This window comes from Anomaloglossus baeobatrachus, chromosome 6, assembly GCF_048569485.1.
Source record: "Anomaloglossus baeobatrachus isolate aAnoBae1 chromosome 6, aAnoBae1.hap1, whole genome shotgun sequence".
Taxonomy (NCBI): Eukaryota; Metazoa; Chordata; class Amphibia; order Anura; family Aromobatidae; genus Anomaloglossus; species Anomaloglossus baeobatrachus.
Genome location: NC_134358.1, coordinates 524,735,196 through 524,755,015, shown reverse-complemented (window position 1 = coordinate 524,755,015; position 19,820 = coordinate 524,735,196). Strand labels below are relative to the sequence as shown.

Sequence of the window (19,820 nt, the reverse complement as noted above, 5' to 3'; positions counted from 1 at the left end):
CCAGTTTTTCCCTAACATTCCCCCATACTATGGTACCCAGCTAGGGTGGGACCAATGGATGGCCACCTAGAGGTGGAGCCCGTCCAGTCCACTAGTTGACCAGGTGGGAAGGGCGGACTGTGGACAGAAGACAGTAGTAGTAAGACAGTGGAGGTGAAGAAGTGAAGGTGAACGGGAAGGGACTGTCCGGTAGTGAGCAGTGACCTGGTGCTCAGGAGGTTAGTTGCTGGTGGAGTACTCCCAGAAGTATGCACCGACGGGGTACAGGACCCTAGGACAAGCAGAAGCTCCAGGCCGGCTTGTTAACACCTGCACAGCAAGTGGACCATCAAGGACCTTGCTGACCCTAATGATCTGAAAGCTCAGTAGCAAAGGGAGAACCGAGGACAGGACCAGAGTCTCCAATCCCACAGGGTTCACGCTACCGTCAGGCGGACAGCAGTGGAACATACACATAGCCGCAAGACCGCAAGTGGTGGCGTCACAAGTGAACATTACTCTAATCCCCTGTAAATATCCCCCTAAAAAAGGCCAGGGCACGGTACCGGGCAACGGCCACCAGAGTGACATTCCCCAGATATACACCGCCCGGGACCGAGTACCCCATATCCCTGGGTGACACACAAGGGTGTGGCCACCACCCAGAGCAGCGCCGTTCTACTCCAGTGGATGGGTCCCAGCTCCAGTCCCCTGCACAGCTGGGGGGCCGGGAGCTTAGTTGGATAAGGAGGGTAGGCGAGGGTCAGAGGAAATTTAGCACTGAAGAAGCCAAACATTTCTTTTTTCTCAGGATCATGGAGGTCGCAGATGTCAGACGCCCATCAATCAGATCCTAGGAATATGCTGTCAGCATTAGACCGTCACATTAGACAGCTGGGGGTGGGGGGGTAAATGAACATTTCACCCACAATGATCTGTTACAACCTCCCCATAAACGCTCACACTTGGATCTGCAGAGCAAGGTTGGAGCTGACATTAAAGGGAACCAACCAGCAGGATTTTCATATATAAAGTAAAGCTGGTGCTATACTGTCTCTAGGATGCAGAGTGTAAGCAAAGCTTCAGTTCTGAGATTGGAGGTTTTATTTCAGAAATATGTGTAAGTAAAGTTCTAGCAATGAACTATTTGACTGACAGGTGCAACAGGGGAGGCAATATGTAGGTCGGCTCTTGCTATCTATTCCCACCCGTCTGCCTGCCTGGCCTTCCTCCCTTTGTTGCCATTATAGACATTAATTCCAGCTCAGGGAGACAGATGGGCGGGAATAGATAGCAAAACCTGACTGACATTCTCCTCCTGTTGCACCTGTCAATCAAATAGCAGTGCATTGCTGGAGCTTTACTTGCACATATTTTTTAAATAAAACCTCCAATCTCAGAACAAAAGCTATGCTTCCATTCAGCATCCTAGAGCCAGGATAGCACTGGCTTTACTTTATATATGAAAATCCTGCTGGTTGGTTCCCTTTAAAGTAGAAGAATTAGAGGATTTTGCAAAGTGCAGAATTAACATGAGAACAACCAGTCCGAGGTCTCGTCCTCTATTGTGAGCACAGTGACGGCGGTCCTATAGGGGGTTGTACGTCTTCACACACTTTATGTTCACTCTCAACAAATGGACATTTAAGCCAAGTACAAAACAAGAAAAATAAAATCTTCCCATGTCAGTGTCAGTTTGGTGGACATTGTAGTCCTGTATATATACAATTCAGACATTGCATGTTAGAAAGGCCCCTTGACCCCCATCAATCAGCTGTAATCTGGACTAAAAGGAAAAAAGATATTTAGAACTTTCTAAGGGTACCGTCTCACTAAACGACGTACCAGCCATTCCGACCACGATATAACCTGGTCAGGATCGCTGGTGCGTCGCTACATGGTCGCTGGTGAGCTGTCAATCAGGCAGATCTCACCAGTGACCAGCCACCAGCGACTTGTGGAAACGATGCTGCGCTTGGTAACCAAGGTAAACATCGGGTAACTAAGCAAAATGCTTTGCTTGGTTACCCGATATTTACCCTGATTACCAGCGCACACCGCTTAGTGCTGGCTCCCTGCACTCGTAACCAGGGTACACATCGGGTTACTAAGCAAAGCATAGTTACCCTATGTGTACCTTGGATATGTGTGCGTCTAAAAGCTGTGGACGCTGGTAACCAAGGTAAATATTGGGTAACCAAGCAAAGCGCTTCGCTTAGTTACCCGATGTGTACCTTGGTTACCAGCGTCCGCAGCTTCCAGACGCCGGCTCCCTGCTCCCTGCACATTCAGATCGTTGCTCTCTCGCTGTCAAACACAGCGATGTGTGCTTCACAGCGGGAGAGCAACGAACAAAAAAATGAACCAGCACTGTGTGTAACGATCAGCGATTTCACAGCAGGGGCCAGATCGCTGATGAGGTCACTGGTATGTCACAAAACCTGACTCAGCAGCGATCTCGCTATGTGAGAAGTACCCCTAAGTCCTGTGATCACAGCAGCATTATCCTATGTGCACACGTTGCGTTTTTTCATGAGTTTATGCAGCGTTTTAAACTGCAGCGTAAACGTATGCGTTCTGCGTCCCCAGGAAAGTCTAGGAGAATTTAGCAAATTCCATGCGCATGTTGAGTTTTTAAACGCAGCATTTTGGATGCCAAATTTTTGACAAAATCGATGCGTTCAAAAAAGCAACATGTCACTTCTTTTTTTTTGCGCTTTGGATGCCTTTCCCTCTGTCTATGGCAGAGCAAGCATCCAGAGCGCATGAATTCTGCATTCACAATATATCCTAAACACAGCTTTTTGGCTGCGTTTTGAAATGCACATGCATTGACAAAACGCTGCAGAATACTTGTTCCGGCAGAACGCAACGTGCGCACATAGCCTTAATAGCATCTAAAGGAGCTACTACTATAAGAATGTTTCCTTCACGAGGACGGTGAGGCTTCAGGTAGTGACGGCACTGTTCTGCAAATGCTGTTCCCACTACATTGCACCGTGACATTAGTAGGCTGCACCGTGTACAGGCAATGCGGCCAACACACCGCAGAATATGGAATAAATCAGAACCAGACGGTCCAGCAATAACGTCTGATCACAGCACAATTGTTATCTTAACATTTGCTTACGAAAACAATGGAAACTCCGGCTCTGAGTGCGGAGCTCTTCCTGCAGCGATCACAGCGGGGTACCAGTATCAGCTGCAGATCGGCTAATAGCTGCACTTTTTATTTATTTATGAATGGAAGGTTGGCACGACCCAGAAAACATGAGCTCATCTGGCACAACGTGCACCAACGGGAGCCACTGCGCAGGGAAACGGGCTTCCATTACACACAATTACAGAATCATCATGTATGTGCATGCTGGCCAGGATTCTCATCTCTACTGTATATGTCTCTGCTATCTTCCAGCACAATACATATATTTGAAGACGTTTCACACTTCCAACATTCCCGATCCAAGTCTGGACTGCGAGGTCAGGGCCGGACGACCCCAACTCAACGGCATACCAGCATCCGATCCTGTCAATGCGGAACTTAATGGCTTACCCCCGTCCGATCCTTACAATGCGGTCCTCTAGGCCTGTGAATATTGGAAGTATGAACTTGACCTTATTGAAAGACTGGTGCCACAACTGTAAAAAATCTTTAGGAAATATTCTGTCCTTGCTTAGAAATAATGGCTGGTTTCCTCCAAAAATAGTTGCACCCTGTCCCCATTCATTTTAATAAAGCCATATAGATAGGTGTGGTGCTGTTTTTGGAAAAAAAATTAGCCATGTTTTGTTTTCTGGACAACCTCTTTAAGCTGGCCATACTCAGATGAAGTTTGGTTAAGACTAAAAATGAGCGGATTGTCAATAATCCGGGTCCGGCGGATCCGTCGCGGGTTGTCAAAGAAGTCCAGATCCGATCCGGACCCATGTATGTCAATGGGGAGCGGATAGAGAGAGATCGAGAGAATAGAGAAAAAAAAACGGATCCGGATCGTGCAGCCAGATTCCCGGGTCCAAGTCGGACCCGGATCGGACACTGAAACCGCGCGGATCCGGACTTTTAAAGTTCGGGTCCGCTCAACACTAGTTAAGACCGCTGACTTCTGCAGTATCTGCCGATGGGATGATGCGTTTGAGGACATCTTGACCTTCCTCCAATAACAGAAGTGGGGGATAAGGATCGAGCAGATCAACTGGGAGCAGCTTTTATTCTTAGGGAGATAAGCCCTCATCTTACCTTCTTCCTACAGAGACCACATGCACGCTTAGATGAGCTGAGCATGCATATGTATGAAGAAACTCAGCTGTCCTGCTAGCACGTTCAAACAACCAGCAACCTAATTGTCGCGGGCGGGGAGGAGGGTGGCAACGCTGCGCTCTCCCACTGCTCGGGTCCGGCCGCCGCTGCTCTGCTGCTTGGTGGCTCGAGCGATGGGCCGGATCCCGGGGACTCGAGCGGCGCTCCTCGCCCGTGAGTGAAAGGGGGGTTGTTGTTTTGGTGGTGGGGGATTTGGTGATTGTCCGTGACGCCACCCACGGTTGTGGTGATTGTAGTGACACCACCGCTGCTCTGAACGGGGATCCCGGGAGCGGTGACTGGAGCAGCTAAGTTGTTAGTCCTCCCCTCCGTGGGTAGGGGGTTGATGGTCCCGGGGCCCGGTGAAGGGGTTGGACAGAGTGTCAGGCGGGTTATGGGGCCTGGAGAGGTGCAGGGACGCGGGGGCAGCGCTGTGCCATACGGCACTGTGGTACTCACTCAGCATGAGTCGTTGACACAGTTCACGGTAAAACACACGGCTGGAAAGACGGTTCCCACGGACGGCTGCTGTTGCTTTTCCCCGGTAGTTAACGGTGACTGTCTCTTTCCCTGCACCTAGTACTTCGGTTGGTACCGATGGGTTCCCACCGGTAACCCGCTCCCCGGCTTGGATATGGGCCGGAGGAGCCCCTTCTTTGCCCGCAGGCGCTGGCCCTGAGAAACTGGTGCCTTGGCGGTGGCGGTGTCTCTCCCACACGGTTGGACTTTTGCCTTCAATCGGGACTTGGTTGTTTGGAGACCCGGAGGTCCCCTTCACTGACGGATTTGGCAAATTACGGCGACTCCAAGCCTTGCCGGGATCCGAAAGGCCCCTGCCAATGGTGCTGACCTCACTTTGTGTACCGCTCCGGTACCGCCGGGCCACCACCCATCCACGGTCCTTTCGGCAACTCTGATCGGCCACTCCTGCAGACGGTCACCGCCGTCTGCTAACCTTGCTGTCTCCGTCCGGGCCACACACCCGGACCAACTTCAGGCTGCTCTTTTACTACTTCACTCCTTCTACTTCAACCTCCACAACTAATCTGTTTACTCCTTCACTTTCCTAGCTTAACTCCTTCCACTTTCTCCTCTCAAACTCGTCTGCCTGGTTTTCCTGCCTCCAGGACTGTGAACTCCTCGGTGGGTGGAGACCAACCGCCTGGCCCACCCCCTGGTGTGGACATCAGCCCCTGGAGGAAGGCAACAAGGATTTCTGGTCTAGCTTTGATGTGCCTATCCGGGGTGTAGGGTGTGGTGATGTAGTTACCTGTGACCCCTGGCTTGCCCAGGGCGTCACATAATGTGCATGGAAATCTTAGGTTTCGCCTTCCTTCCACTGGAGATCTGTCAGGACTAGAGATGTGTGGAGACCTGAACTGCCCATTTAGTGACTACCATTGGGGATAGGGTCCAAATCGAATTTTACGTAAAGCCCGGCTGGACGCGCCAAACCAAACATCCACACGTCTGCTCATCCATATTATCTTCCACTTCCATATTCCAACATGCTGTATATAAGAGCACAGACCACTCTGTAGAACGTAAAAAACACTTTATAATACGCACCTAATGGTCGCGCTGCGGTGGGTTTTAGTCAGATGGGTGTCTCCGTGCTCCGGTGCCGCCTCTTTTGGCCATGTTTGTCCTCCTTCTTCTGTAGCCGGGGTGCATGATGCATCCTACGTCATCCACACTCGCCGTCATTGAGGTCCTGAGCAGGGCAGATCAAAGCATTGTAGTGCGCCTGCGCGGAACCGGCGAGTGTGTATGATATAGGACACGTCATGCACCCCAGCTTCAAAAGGAGGACGAAGATGACCGAAAGAGGCGGCATCGGAGAACGGAGACGCCCACTTGACTAGAATCCACCGCAGCGCGACCGTTAGGTAAGTATTATAAAGTGATTTTCACGTTCTACACTGCGGCCTGGGCTCTTATATACAGGATGTTAGAATGCTGTATATAAGAGCCCACTGGTGGTGGCCGCAGCTTATAGGCCGAAAAACTGGTGACAGGCTCCCTTTAAGAGAGCAGGTTTTGCTGCAGAAAAAAAGCAAAGTGCGAACATAGGCCTATCCGTCCATTTACGGAGCCAGAGATTGAATGGCAAGTTTTGATCATCAAATGAGATTAAAAATGTGTCTTTTTATTTTTTATTTTTTTAAAATTGGTCAACAAAAAAAAAAAAAGACAAAAGAAAAGCAGAAAGGTAAACATGATCGTACACTATTACACGCTTTAGCTGTAAAACAAAAAAAAAAAAACGTGTGAAATCCTGAGGTGTGAATGAGGGCCTACGCGTCCATATCACCAGCCATTACTCCCTGGCAGCAGGGGGCGCACATTCAGCCACCTCTAGCAGGGCGGCGCTGGATCTAGGTGTACGGATCTCTCGGTAGACGCTGAAGCACATTTCAAGGACGCAGTAAAGAGGAAGGTAACAATCCCGCAGGGTGCAATCATAATAAACCAGGCTGCTTAGTCCTCGGAAGAAAAAAAAAAAGAAACCAAGCCTCACATAAAACAGAGCGTTATGTAATCTACATAATGTGTACATCGCCTGCGCATACATACATCGCTCACAGGAGTGACAGGCCCGGCGCTGGGAGACCGACGGCCGCTGATGCATATAAATACAGCTGGTAAATACGGCCGGCGTCCCCGAGAGAGGAGGCAGGTGCACCGCAGCCGAGACCAGCACACATCATGTACATGAATGGACGCACTGGGAATACTATTATATTCATTACTTCCATTTTTTTTTTTCACACAGTGAAACCAACTATCCCACAATGACGCAGCTGCTGCAGAACTTCTTAACGATATTACCTATCAATAATTAGCTAAAATGACAAAACGCTAACAAGCAAAATGTATTCCCTTACTCAGTCTAGAATACTTATGCGGATCTCTCTCTCATTTAAAGGGAATCTGACACCAGGTTTTTGCCACCTAATCTGAGAGCAGCAGAGATCCTGATACCAGCGATGTGTCAGTTACTGGTCTGCTTAGGGTACAGTCTCACTAAATGATGTTCCAGCGATTCCGACCTGGTCAGGATTGCTGGTGCGTCGCTACATGGTTGCAGGTGAGCTGTCAATCAGGCAGATCTCACCAGCCACCAGCGACTCCTGTAACGATGCTGCGCTTGGTAACCAGGGTAAATATCGGGTAACTAAGCAAAGCACTTTGCTTGGTTACCCGATATTTACCCTGGTTACCAGCGTACACCGCTTAGCGCTGGCTCCCTGCACACGTAGCCAGGGTACACATCGGGTTCCAAAACAAAGTGCTTTGCCTAGTTACCAGATATTTACTCTGGTTACCAGCGTAGGCTGCTTACACACAGTCTGTGATCGTTGGTCTCCCGCAGTCAAACACGCCGATGTGTGCTGCACAGCGGGAGACCAACGAGCAAAAAATGAACCAAAACAGTGTGTAACGATCAGCGATTTCACAGCAGGGGCCAGGTCGCTGCTTAGTGGCACACACAGCGAGATCGCTGATGAGGTCACTGGTACGTCACAAAACCTGTGACTCAGCAGCGATCTCACTATGTGAGAAGTACCACTTAGTGTGGCTTTGATAACATCAATGATTAATCAGCAGTAGATCATCATTAGAGGACTACTTGGCGTGCTGCAGGTAGTCCAGCATAATCATGAGCTCTGTATAACAGCTAGATCTGCAGCAGAGAAACATTGATTTTATCAAAATGACAGCAAACAGCGCAGTAAGTCACACATCGGCTGGAATCAGGATCTCTGCCCCTACATTATGCTGCTCTCAGATGAGAGAGCAAAAACCTGCAGATAGATTCTGTTTAAGCCCATAGGGGTGAGAAAATAGAAACGGAAGCAGTCCATCTGCAACCAGTCTTTCCACTACGTTTGACAAACAAGAATCGGACGCGGTCGTGTTAATAAGCCTGAGAATTTCTGTATAAATAATACAGTAGTTGGAAGATTACAATAGTGGCCTGCAGAGATCAATCATACAAGTCACCGCTGGCCACCATTACAGTATCCACAGGGTAATGACCTGGCTTTTCAGAGACCCAATAAAGCATATTAATCTGTATTCCACTCCTGTGTGAACGTCATATACTTCATATTACATGAACTAGGAGGCTCAGGATGAGCAGTGCTATTAATCCTTCTTGAGTAGATAGCAGAATTTGACAGAACACACAAGGAGAGTTTAAGGGCTATGTAGATCTCAGCACAAAAGTCTTTTTTTTATGTTAAAAAAACGTTCTCTCATGTTCTTGCTGAAAAGTTTGTAAGGTCCTTAGCCGAATGCTCTGCAAAAAACCATACACCACCATCCGAGCTGCTGGTTCTGTGGCTTCTCTGCTCCTCACCTACCTTCACGCAGTGTTAGAGATAGCAGAAGGAAGGCAGAAGGGGCTGTATACATGTATGCATTGGAAAGAGGAAATATCTCCGGGAGGGCACAGGAAAGGATGAAAGTACAGTATTAGAGCTGTGTTGATACATGAAAATAAGTGAAGGCAACAGCATCCTGGATTTACAGAGCTCACATCCAGCCTGTATTACTGGGAGGGACACTCCCACAAAAGAGAAATCTAAAACCAGGATCAGGCTGCAAACAGTATATCAGGGGGTCTGAAAATGAATGAAGATTGTAGACTTTTTGCAATTTTATTAAAGGGAACCTGGCATGTCCCCTCTATTTTTTTTTTCGTTTTATTGTATGCAGAATTGCATATATTTGAGTACAAAGTAAAATGATATACATCAGCTCACTGTATGCTTATAAATCAGGACCAGTCCAGGTTCAGAAGATGCAATCAGTCCCCCTGAATATGATTGACAGTCCCCATACTGGTGGCATCTGCACAGTTATCCTTCCACCCAGCATTTTTTGGGACCGTGCATTTTTGGTCTCTACCCCCCCCCCCTCAAAAAACGTATAAAATATGTATATATTTTTTTCTACATTACTCTTACTAGCGGCACATTTCGATAAGTCTGAATATGTAGATGTCCTGTGGTAAAATTTACCGCAAGTACAAGAAAAAAAATATAAGAATAGATGGCTGTATATGAGATTCAGAAGGATGTAGTTCAACATACGGCACGGGCTTGTGACGTATAGATCCTACACATCCGTCATACGTCTGGAGAAGCACGTATGTGAACGGAGCCTTATAGGAATATCTGAAAAAAAGACTCCGGTAATCATCACAGTAAAAGCATTGGGGAAACTATTAACATATAAAGAATCTTTCCCTGTATGACAGGCGATCATGGCCGTCACTACTACCCTGCGTTGTATACAGTTATCTACGGGGCTTTCTGGAACAGATGTTGAATACTTTTCTCCGTATGGTATGGAAAGTCCAAAGTACAAGAGATTGTACAAGGAGACCTCAGCGCAGAGAAGGCACGGACCTGACCCCGGGGCGGACCAGGCGGCCATGTTACAAGGCAAACATGTAATCCCACCTACAGTGAGGAGGACCTGGCACAGGTCACAGTCACATTTTACGTATTCGGTCCTGATCTACGCACACATGTACATATATATGTATACGATATATAATTACCTGTCTAAAGCTCTCTCACCCAACCTTCCTATACACATGTACGCTCAGTTCAAATGAGCTCACATATGTTTTCAATAGGAAGAAGCGTGTTGGACACATCTGGTGACAGCTTCTCTCAGAATAAAAAGGAGAGTCCAATACCCCAAATAATTTTTTCCTCAAAATGTTTTTATATTAACAACCTGCTTCCCCATTTTCCCCGCTTCCCCATTTTCCCCGCTTTCACTACCTCTGGTCCTTTGTTTCCATGCAGCACTCCAGGCCACATCTGTGTTGATTACTAAGGATGATCGAATACCTCAAATATGCGGCTTCGCGAATATTTTCTAAATAGGTCGCCGCTATGCGAATATTCGATGTGCAATGTAAGTCTATGGGAAGCCCGAAGAGTTCCGAATAGTTGTTATTCGGGTTTCTCAGACTTAAGGGTACTCTCCACGCTGCGATATCGGTACCAATATCTCTAGTGAGCATACCCGCCCCCGTCAGTTGTGCGTCACGGGCAAATCGCTGCCCGTGACGCACAACAGCACTAACACCCGACACACGGACTTACCTTCTCTGTGACGTCGCTCTGGCCAGCGATCCGCCTCCTTTCTAAGGGGGCAGTTCGTGCGGCGTCACGCGGCAGGCGTCCAATAGCAGAGGAGGGGCGGAGATGAGCGGCCGGAACATCCCGCCCACCTCCTTCCTTCCGCATAGCCGGTGGACGCAGGTAAGGAGATGTTCATCGTTCCTGCGGTGTCACACACAGCGATGTGCGCTGCCGCAGGAACGACAAACAACATCGTACCTGCAGCAGCAATGATATTTGGAAAAGGAGCGACGTGTCAACGAGCAACGATTTTTCACGTTTTGTGCGCTCGTTGATCGTCGCCGGATGTGCGTCACTAACGACGTGACCCCGACGATATATCGTTAGCGATGTCGCAGCGTGAAAAGCACCCTTATGTCGAATAGCGGCGACCTATTCGGAAAATATTCTCGAAGCCGAATATTTGAGGTATTCGATCATCCCTAATGATTACATTTCTCAGCCGGTGCTTGCCCAAAACCTCCTTTTAAATTTAACTCTTCCCACTCCCGCAATGTATAATGAGGCAGTGCGGATGAGCAAGAGGGGAGCGACCAGGGGGTTGAATGCCAAATAAAGGAGGTGGTCACCCTACTTGCAGCAGAGTGCTAGTGTCCTCTATGAAAGAGTTGCCAATAGACTACTCTGGTGGGACCTTATCTCCACACCAAACAGGAGGATTGGCTGTAGAAATTCAACAGGTCGGATCCTTCTCTCCGATCTAGTCAGTAGACCCCCATTCACATTTGACTGTAGTCCCATCCTGCCAATATTGGATGACTTTAGTCTAATGTGTATTTTGGCCTTTGCTGCCCAATCCTTATCCCATCTGACCTCCACCATTGTGGGGAGTCGGGATGATGCCCCCATACACATTAGATGCCCATCCAGTCATTTTGTAATCAGACAGTTTGGCCAATATACATCTATTGTAAGATGCACGTCCAGCATTAGTGGTGTGAACACAGTCTTATCTCAATAATAAGGATTACCACACTCTAGAAAATTATATATAACAACTATGAAGTTAAACAACACAAGAGAATGTGAAAGCAGCAGTGATAGATCACAGAGGATCCCTCATCAGCAATAAAATTTAATTTGTTTACCTGGTGTTGTTATTGGTTCTCTGTTCTTAAAATCCAGCTCCCGTTCCCTATATGTAAATCTAGTCTTTTCAGCCAAGTGGGAGTGGTCGTTATCTCTTCTCTGTTGGTGTCTTCTTTGAAGACCACACCCAGTTGGCTAATAAATCTAAATCTACATACAGGGAAGAGGGGGAATCTCAGTGTTGGAGAAGTGCAAGAACAAGAGAAAAACAAGGCCAGATTCAGGAAAACAAATGGTATTTACACCAGATATGATGCCTATGTGCCATGCAAGGTGATGCCCGCACCACTCTCACATGCGGAATGTTTAAGTGTTCACCGGTAGTGGATCCGGTCACTGAAGATGCACCAAAATGACAGCGGGTGATTCCACCAATATCCTAAATACAGAAATGTAAAAATGATACAAGTACCCCTGACCGCACAAGCATTGAAATACCCAGCAGCAGCACAAGTGCCAGTCAGCAGAGGTATATCTGCCAATTGCACATTGTCAGTAATGAAAGAGCAGACATCGCCTACACTGGTGCCAATGCAGACATTACAGCTAGTTACCCATCACCAGAGCAAACACATAAACCAGTCACCAAAAATATCTAACACGAATATGGAGAAGTCACTGAAGTGCTGCTGGATCTGATGGTCATTGTGCCCCTGTGCGACTATATACAGACTGGGCGGTATATACACGGAACAAAAATACACACAACACTTTTATTTTTACTTCCATTTTTCATGAGGTGAACTCTAAAATAAGACTTATTCTATGTACAGAAAATATTGTTCGCAATTTTGTGTAAATCGGTGTTAGTGATAATTTCTCCTTTATCACAATGATCCATCCACCTCACAGGGGTGACATATCAAGATCCTGATTAGACAGCATGATTATTCCACAGGTGTGCCTTAGGGGTACTTCTTACATAGCGAGATTGCTGCTGAGTCATGGTTTTTGTGACGCAGCAGTGACCTCATTAGCGATCTGGCTGTGTGTGACACTGAGCAGCGATCTGGCCCCTGCTGTGAAATCGCTGCTCGTTACACACAGTGCTGGTTCATTTTTTGGACGTTGCTCTCCCGCTGTGAAGCACACATCGCTGTGTGTGACAGCGAGAGAGCAACGATCTGAATGTGCAGGGAGCCGGCTTCTGGCAGCCTGCGGTAAGCTGTAACCAAGGTAAACATCGGGTAACCAAGTGAAGGGCTTTGCTTGGTTACCCGATATTTACCTTGGTTACTAGCGTCCGCCGATCTCAGGCTGCCAGTGCCGGCTCCCCGCTCCCTGCACATGCAGCTGGAGTACACATCGGGTAAATAAGCAAAGCGGTTTGTTTATTAACCCGATGTGTACTCTGGCTAGGAGTGCAGGGAGCCAGCGCTAAGCGGTGTGCGCTGGTAACCAAGGTAAATATCAGGTAACCAAGCGCTTGGTTACCTGATATTTACCTTAGTTACCAAGCGCAGCGTCGCTGGGGGCTAGTCACTAGTCGCTGGTGAGATCTGCCTGATTGACAGCTCACCAGCGACGCACCAGCGATCCCGACCAGGTCAGATCGCTGGTGGGATCGCTGGAGCGTCGCTAAAGTGTGACAGTACCCTTAGGCTGGCCACAATAAAAGGCCACTCTAAAATGTGCAGTTTTATCACACAGCACAATGGCCACAGATGTCGAAAGTTTTGAGGGAGCAACTGTCATGCTGACTGCAGGAATGTCACCAGAGCTGCTGTTTGTGCATTGAATGTTCATTTCTCTACCATATATCGTCTCCAAAGCTATTTCAGAGAATTTGGCAGAAAATCCAACCGGCCTCACAACCACAGACCACGTGTAACCGCACCAGCCCAGGACCTCCACATCCAGCATCTTCACCTCCAAGATCATCTGATGCCGGGCCCCAGGACAGCGGCTGCAACAATCAGTGCAAAACCAAAGAATGTCTGCACAGACTGTCAGAACCGTCTCAGGGAAGCCCCTCTGCTGCTCCTCCTCCTCATCGGGGGTCTTCACCTGACTGGAAATTGACATCGTAACTGACTTGAGTGGGCAAACGCTCACATTCAATGGTGTCTGGCACGTTGGAGAGGTTTCTCTTCATGGATGAGTCCTGGTTTTCATGTGGCCCATGGTGGCGGTGGGGTTATGATATTTTCAGTCGTATCTTTTATAGATAACAAACACAGGTGCATTTAATTGATGCCATTTTGAATTAACAGAGGTACCGTGATGAGATCCTGAGGCCATTGTTGTACCTCATCCACCACCATCACCTCCTGTTGTAGTATGATAATGACCGGCCCCACGGTGTAAAGGCCCCGTCACACACAGATGAATCTGCGGCAGATCTGTGGTTGCAGTGAAATTGTGGACAATCAGTGGCAGGTTTGTGGCTGTGTACAAATGGAACAATATGTCCATGATTTCACAGCAACCACAGATCTGCCAAAGATTTATCTCTGTGTGTGACGGGGCCTTTACACCGTGGGCCGGTCATTATCATACTACAACATGAGGTGATGGATGTGTTATGAGACCTTTAGGATCCGTACAAATTCCTGGAAGCTGAAAACATCCCAGATCTTGCATGGCCACGTACACATTGGACATGTCACCCATTGAGCATGTTTGGAGGCTCTGGATCAGTGTATACCACAGTGTGTTCACGTTCCTGCCCATATCCAGCAACTTCACAGCCATCGAAGAGGAGAGGACCAACATTACACAGGCCACAATCACCAACCTGATCAACTCTATGCGAAGATGTGTTGTACAGCTAATGGTGGGCGCACCAGATACGGACTTTCCTGTATCTTCAGTGTATATCTGTACTGAGATACAACTGGTGCAGAAAACTTTAGAAAGACACCGCGCGTTATCCTCAGTACGGGGCAAAGTGTAAGGGTATGTGCGCACGTTGCTTTTTACCTGCTTTTTTGCTGCTTTTTCTTCTGCGCTGTTTAATGCCAAAATGGATGTGTTCTTCTATTCAAGCAAAGTCTATGGGAATTTGGGTTTCTTGTTCACACTATGTTGTTCAAAATGCTGCCTTTTTGTGGCAGAACTTTGGTCAAAAACTCAGCTTTGCAGTGCAAAACCCAAATGGCAAAACAATTGACATGTTGCTTCTTTGAAAAGCTGAGTTTTTGACCAAAGTTCTGCCACAAAAAGGCAGCATTTTGAACAACATAGTGTGAACAAGAAACCCAAATTCCCATAGACTTTGCTTGAATAGAAGAACACATCCATTTTGGCATTAAACAGCGCAGAAGAAAAAGCAGCAAAAAAGCAGGTAAAAAGCAACGTGTGCACATACCCTTATAGACGCAGGATGTGGCGCACAGGCCGGACAGGCTGCAGCACAGTCATCACTGACCAAATACAACGGACAACGACATCCCATAATCTCTGCTCGCACCTGTAATATCATATAGGTCGCCATACACAAAACCGGACGATGGGATCACATCACAGCCAATAATAATGCCCCAAATGTCAAATAGGACAATACGTTCTGAGGAATAACACCGCACACATCTACAGAAATACCGTAATAATACACATCTGGGAGAATATAGCATGTATCAGCCACAAATGTCACTACACAGGATAATACGTTCTGAGGAATAACACCGCACACATCTACAGAAATACCGTAATAATACACATCTGGGAGAATTTAGCATGTATCAGTGCAGTGGAGCAGCACAGCACACTACATTACACATAATATACACTACACATACAACAGCAGTATAGGTCAGCACACATATATAATACTACACATCAGTACAGCACATAACAGAATCCTGCGCAGGAGACGCGTACACAGCACCGCGCAGGAGACGCGTACACAGCACCGCGCAGGAGACGCGTACACAGCACCGCGCAGGAGACGGGTACACAGCACCGCGCAGGAGACGCGTACACAGCACCGCGCAGGAGACGCGTACACAGCACCGCGCAGGAGACGGGTACACAGCACCGCGCAGGAGACGGGTACACAGCACCGCGCAGGAGACGCGTACACAGCACCGCGCAGGAGACGCGTACACAGCACCGCGCAGAATACCGCACAGAAAAAACACATAGCACTGCGCAGAATACACACAACCCTGCACATGGTACAGACAATAATACAGACATAGCACTGCACATAATACACACAATACACATAGCACTGCACATATATACACACATAGCACTGCACACAATACATACATAGCACTCCACATATATACAGACTATAATACAGACATAACACTGCACATAATACATATATAATACTGCACACAATACACATAGCACTGCACATATATACACACATAGCACTGCACATATATACACACATAGCACTGCACACAATACATACATAGCACTGCACATATATACAGACTATAATACAGACATAACACTGCACATAATACATATATAATATTGCACACAATACACACATAGCACTGCACATAATACACACAATACACATAGCACTGCACACAATACACATAGCACTGCACACAATACATACATAGCACTGCACATATATACACACATAGCACTGCACATAATACATATATAATACTGCACACAATACACACATAGCACTGCACATAATACACACAATACACACATAGCACTGCACACAATACACATAGCACTGCACACAATACATACATAGCACTGCACATATATACAGACATAACACTGCACATAATACATATATAATACTGCACACAATATCCGCCCAGCAGGCACCGTGCACCGGCAGACAATGCACACCATCAGCCGTGCACAGCGCCGTGTATGTGGCTCCTGCCCCCGTGCATCAGGAGGCGGAGGGCAGGGTGACATGTGCGCCCCTCTGATATGCTGACATGCAGTAAACATGATCGCCTGCCTGCCCTGCTCTCTCACCTCCATCCCCGGAGCCAGGAACCTGTCACCGCCCCGGGCGCCCCGCCCCCCGCACAGCCTGGCAGGCAGGAGCCTCCTCCCGGTAGCCACTTACCGGAGCGCGGAGTCCGCCGGGCGCTGTGAGCACAACACAATCCCGGATCCCGCAGCGCAGAGAGCGGGCGGCACCAGCACCCGCGGCGTCACTCCCTCCTCTCCGGATTACCACGCCCATCCGATGATTGGCACCGCCCACAACGGCTGCCCAGGCCTGGACACGCCCACACAGTGTACAAACCGCAGCGCTGGTGACGTCACGGTCCCAGTAGCGCGCTGGTCCCTCAGGTGTCTGGCCGCACCTGCCCTGTGCGCTGCTGAGGCGGGGGGGACGGACTATCCAATATGGCTACAGCTGGCCACCAGTGGTTTTAATGAACAATTTTGCAGCTTTTGTCCGCGAATCATTTACTTTTTTGGGGGGGGGGCATGTTTTGGCTTTCATCCTAAATTGGTTGCATAATGTTTGATACAAAGTTGCAAACTCAGATGATTATTTTTAGCCCTTTGACAAGTTTGCACCTTTATTTAGAGTAGAAAGTCCCCCAACCCTCTCAGTAGGGCACAATTCACACACCTGGGGGTCTCCTGACCTCCACAGAATGATATATGGCTAAGACTGATAATTTTGAGGCAGGACAGGAGGCCGGTGAGGGCCCCGTACATTGGTCAGTGCTCGGACTGCCGGTCACTGCCTCCGTCACACGTCCCAACTGTGCAAAGCTGGAGGACTGGATTACGACTGTTCTGATTTTTTTTATAATTTCCATTAACTCAGATTATTTTCCAATACAATATTGCATGTGCGATTTTAACCCCTTTCCACCCTCCACCACACGGTCGGCGCATATAGGGTATAGTGTGTAAAGGTGCAGGCACAGGAGCTGAGCCTGATAAAAATATTAAAAACATTGTTTGTAACCCCAAAATAGAGTTTTATAGTGAATGTTTTATGGGGTCAGTCACCACGTCTACCCCTAATCCACAGCACGTACCCACACAGCTGCTGCAATTATGTTGCATGTTGCGCCCCGCTCAGTACTTTGATCTGGCCATAAGAAGATAGACAAAACCGGGAAACAAGGGGAGAAGTGGCCCTCCGAGTGTCTGAGGGTCAGACAGGACTGTCTGCATAGAAATTAATGACACCCCCAAATGGACACATAAAAACTACCACTCTCCAAACAAAAATAACGAGCTCCATCTACGAAAAATACAAAAAAAAGCTACTGGTCTCTGAAAAATAGGAACAGAAAAACAAAACAAAAAAATATATACTCTTTCACTGCACGCTGCCTCTCTGCTGTGGCACCTAGCAGCACGCACACAACTCTACTGCGGTGCCTGGCAGCATGCCCCTCATCTCTGCTAATGCAACGTACCACAGGTCCAGGGCTGCATCTACAGAGTAGCTGCTGGGTGGAGGAGCAAGCTTGAGGCTAGAGTGGCTGAATTAACCCTAAATGAAAAAACTGTCTACTGCGACTCTCTTGTTAGGACCTGTTTGAGGCCTCCGGCTCCAAAAGGCTCCCTCAGACAGACTTGATACTAGCCACTCTATCCTACAGGTTCTAGAGAAACATCATCATTCACTTTTACACCCCTGTACAGGGATAGACACTTACCACAGGCAAAGGGTTGCATCTACAGAGTAGCTGCTGGCCGGAAGAGCGAGCTTGAGAATAGAGTGGCTGAATCAACCCTAAATGAAAAAACTGTCTACTGCGACTCTCTTGTTAGGACCTGTCTGAGGACGTCGGCTCAGAAAGGCTTCTTAGGACAGATTTGTCACTAGCCACTCTATCCTACAGGTTCCAAAGGATCCCTGGCCTTCACATTTACACCCCTGTACAGAGATAGAGACTTACCACAGGCAATGGGTTGCATCTACAGAGTAGCTGCTGGCCGGAGGAGCGAGCTTGAGGCTAGTGGTTGATTCAACAATAAGTTACACATGGCAAACGAAAAGGCAACAGTATTTATCTGCCAAGGTCACAGAAACTGATGCACAGGATACAGCAGCCCTCCTTGATAAAGATAAAGGCACCCCAGGGCAAAATACTGATAAAACAACCACTCACAACCTACTAATTCATGGACAGGGTAATTGCTCAGTATTAAAATTACACAGGTATTATGCTTGTATATGGGGTGGGTAATTTAGTGCACAGTGCGCATGGCTTACAGCCTATTACTGAAGCCCCTACTATTAGATCAAACGGACAACTCAGCACTCTATTGTTGTGACTCGCCCACCCCAGGGCTATGGGACACCCGGTGCCGGACCGGACTAGTCCGGTGGTAGTCAGTGGTGGCTGGGCCCGGCTCCGTGGCCCTGGTGGGTGTCAGTTGAATATGTGGTTTGAATTAAAGTTTGTGTTCGTGACGCCACCTGTGGTATGCGGCTACTAAGCCGCCGCTGCTGTGTGAGGCCTCCGGGATGATGTTATGGCAGCAATGGTAGTACTGCTCCCCACAGGTGGAGCAATGCCCGGGGCACGGTTGGTGTTTGTGGAAGTCTATGGTGCTGCGTGACTAACACGGTGCAGGGCCGACCAGCAATGAAAGAAACAGGCACAAACAGTAGTCTCTTTACCTTCTCCTCTTTTACTCGGCAGAAACTTAGTCCAGGGAGACCGTCACAGATGGTAAAGATGGTCCGGCCGGCCTGGAAGTGCCTGGGGTGATCTTTGGCCAGTTGAGTATGAGGCCTACTCCTTAATCTTTCTCTGCTGTGTTAGGACACTGCACTTTGGGTTTGCAATTGCCCTCTTGCTGCTGGGACTTGTTGTTCGTCCCCTTTTCTGTGTGGTAGACTGCGCAGGCCCTCTCTGGTGCTTCTCTGCTGGAGTCTACACCGGGCCCTTGGGATGCAGCTGTACCTTCAGATTGCTTCTGGGACAGGGGGCTTACAGCTCTCCTGCCCTCCGGATTCAGCTACCAGGGATGGATTTTATGCCCTGGCAACTACAGACTCCGATGTCCGAGTCCCTGCTGTGCCTCTCTGCTCCCCTTGCTTCACTGGGCCAAGCTATCCCAGCTCTAGGCCCCAGTTTACAAGGCAGCACTACTCTGCGTCTGCACTCTTTCACTCCTGTCTCCAGACTAACTACCACTTCCTCCTTCCAGCCAGACTTAAGGAATGCTCCCTGAAGTTCCAGGTTCAGAGCTCCCCCTGCTGGCCGGAGGGAGAACTGTGTTGAGTGTTAACTTACTGGCCAATAGATCTCCCAATTACCTCCAGGCTCAGCATTAACCCTTTTGGGAGGGCAATGCTGTTGTGGCGACCAGGTCCTGGGGCGCCACACTCCCCCTTAGTTAAATTCAGTACTCCCGGACTG

At 48.3% G+C, this 19,820-nt stretch overlaps 1 protein-coding gene across 3 annotated transcripts in view; it reads right to left on the bottom strand.

Moving 5' to 3' along the window:
* The window catches only part of MPP7 (MAGUK p55 scaffold protein 7), a 534,209-nt gene extending 517,568 nt beyond the window's left edge, over positions 1–16,641 (bottom strand). For 2 of the 3 annotated variants that reach the window (XM_075315522.1, XM_075315524.1), the window contains exon 1: positions 16,538–16,641. The gene's annotated coding sequence lies outside the window, so the exon portion shown is untranslated. Of the gene's footprint in view, positions 1–16,443; positions 16,509–16,537 lie in introns of those variants that run through there. The other variant, XM_075315523.1, reaches the window with a different exon arrangement.
* Between the last annotated feature and the right edge of the window lie 3,179 nt (positions 16,642–19,820).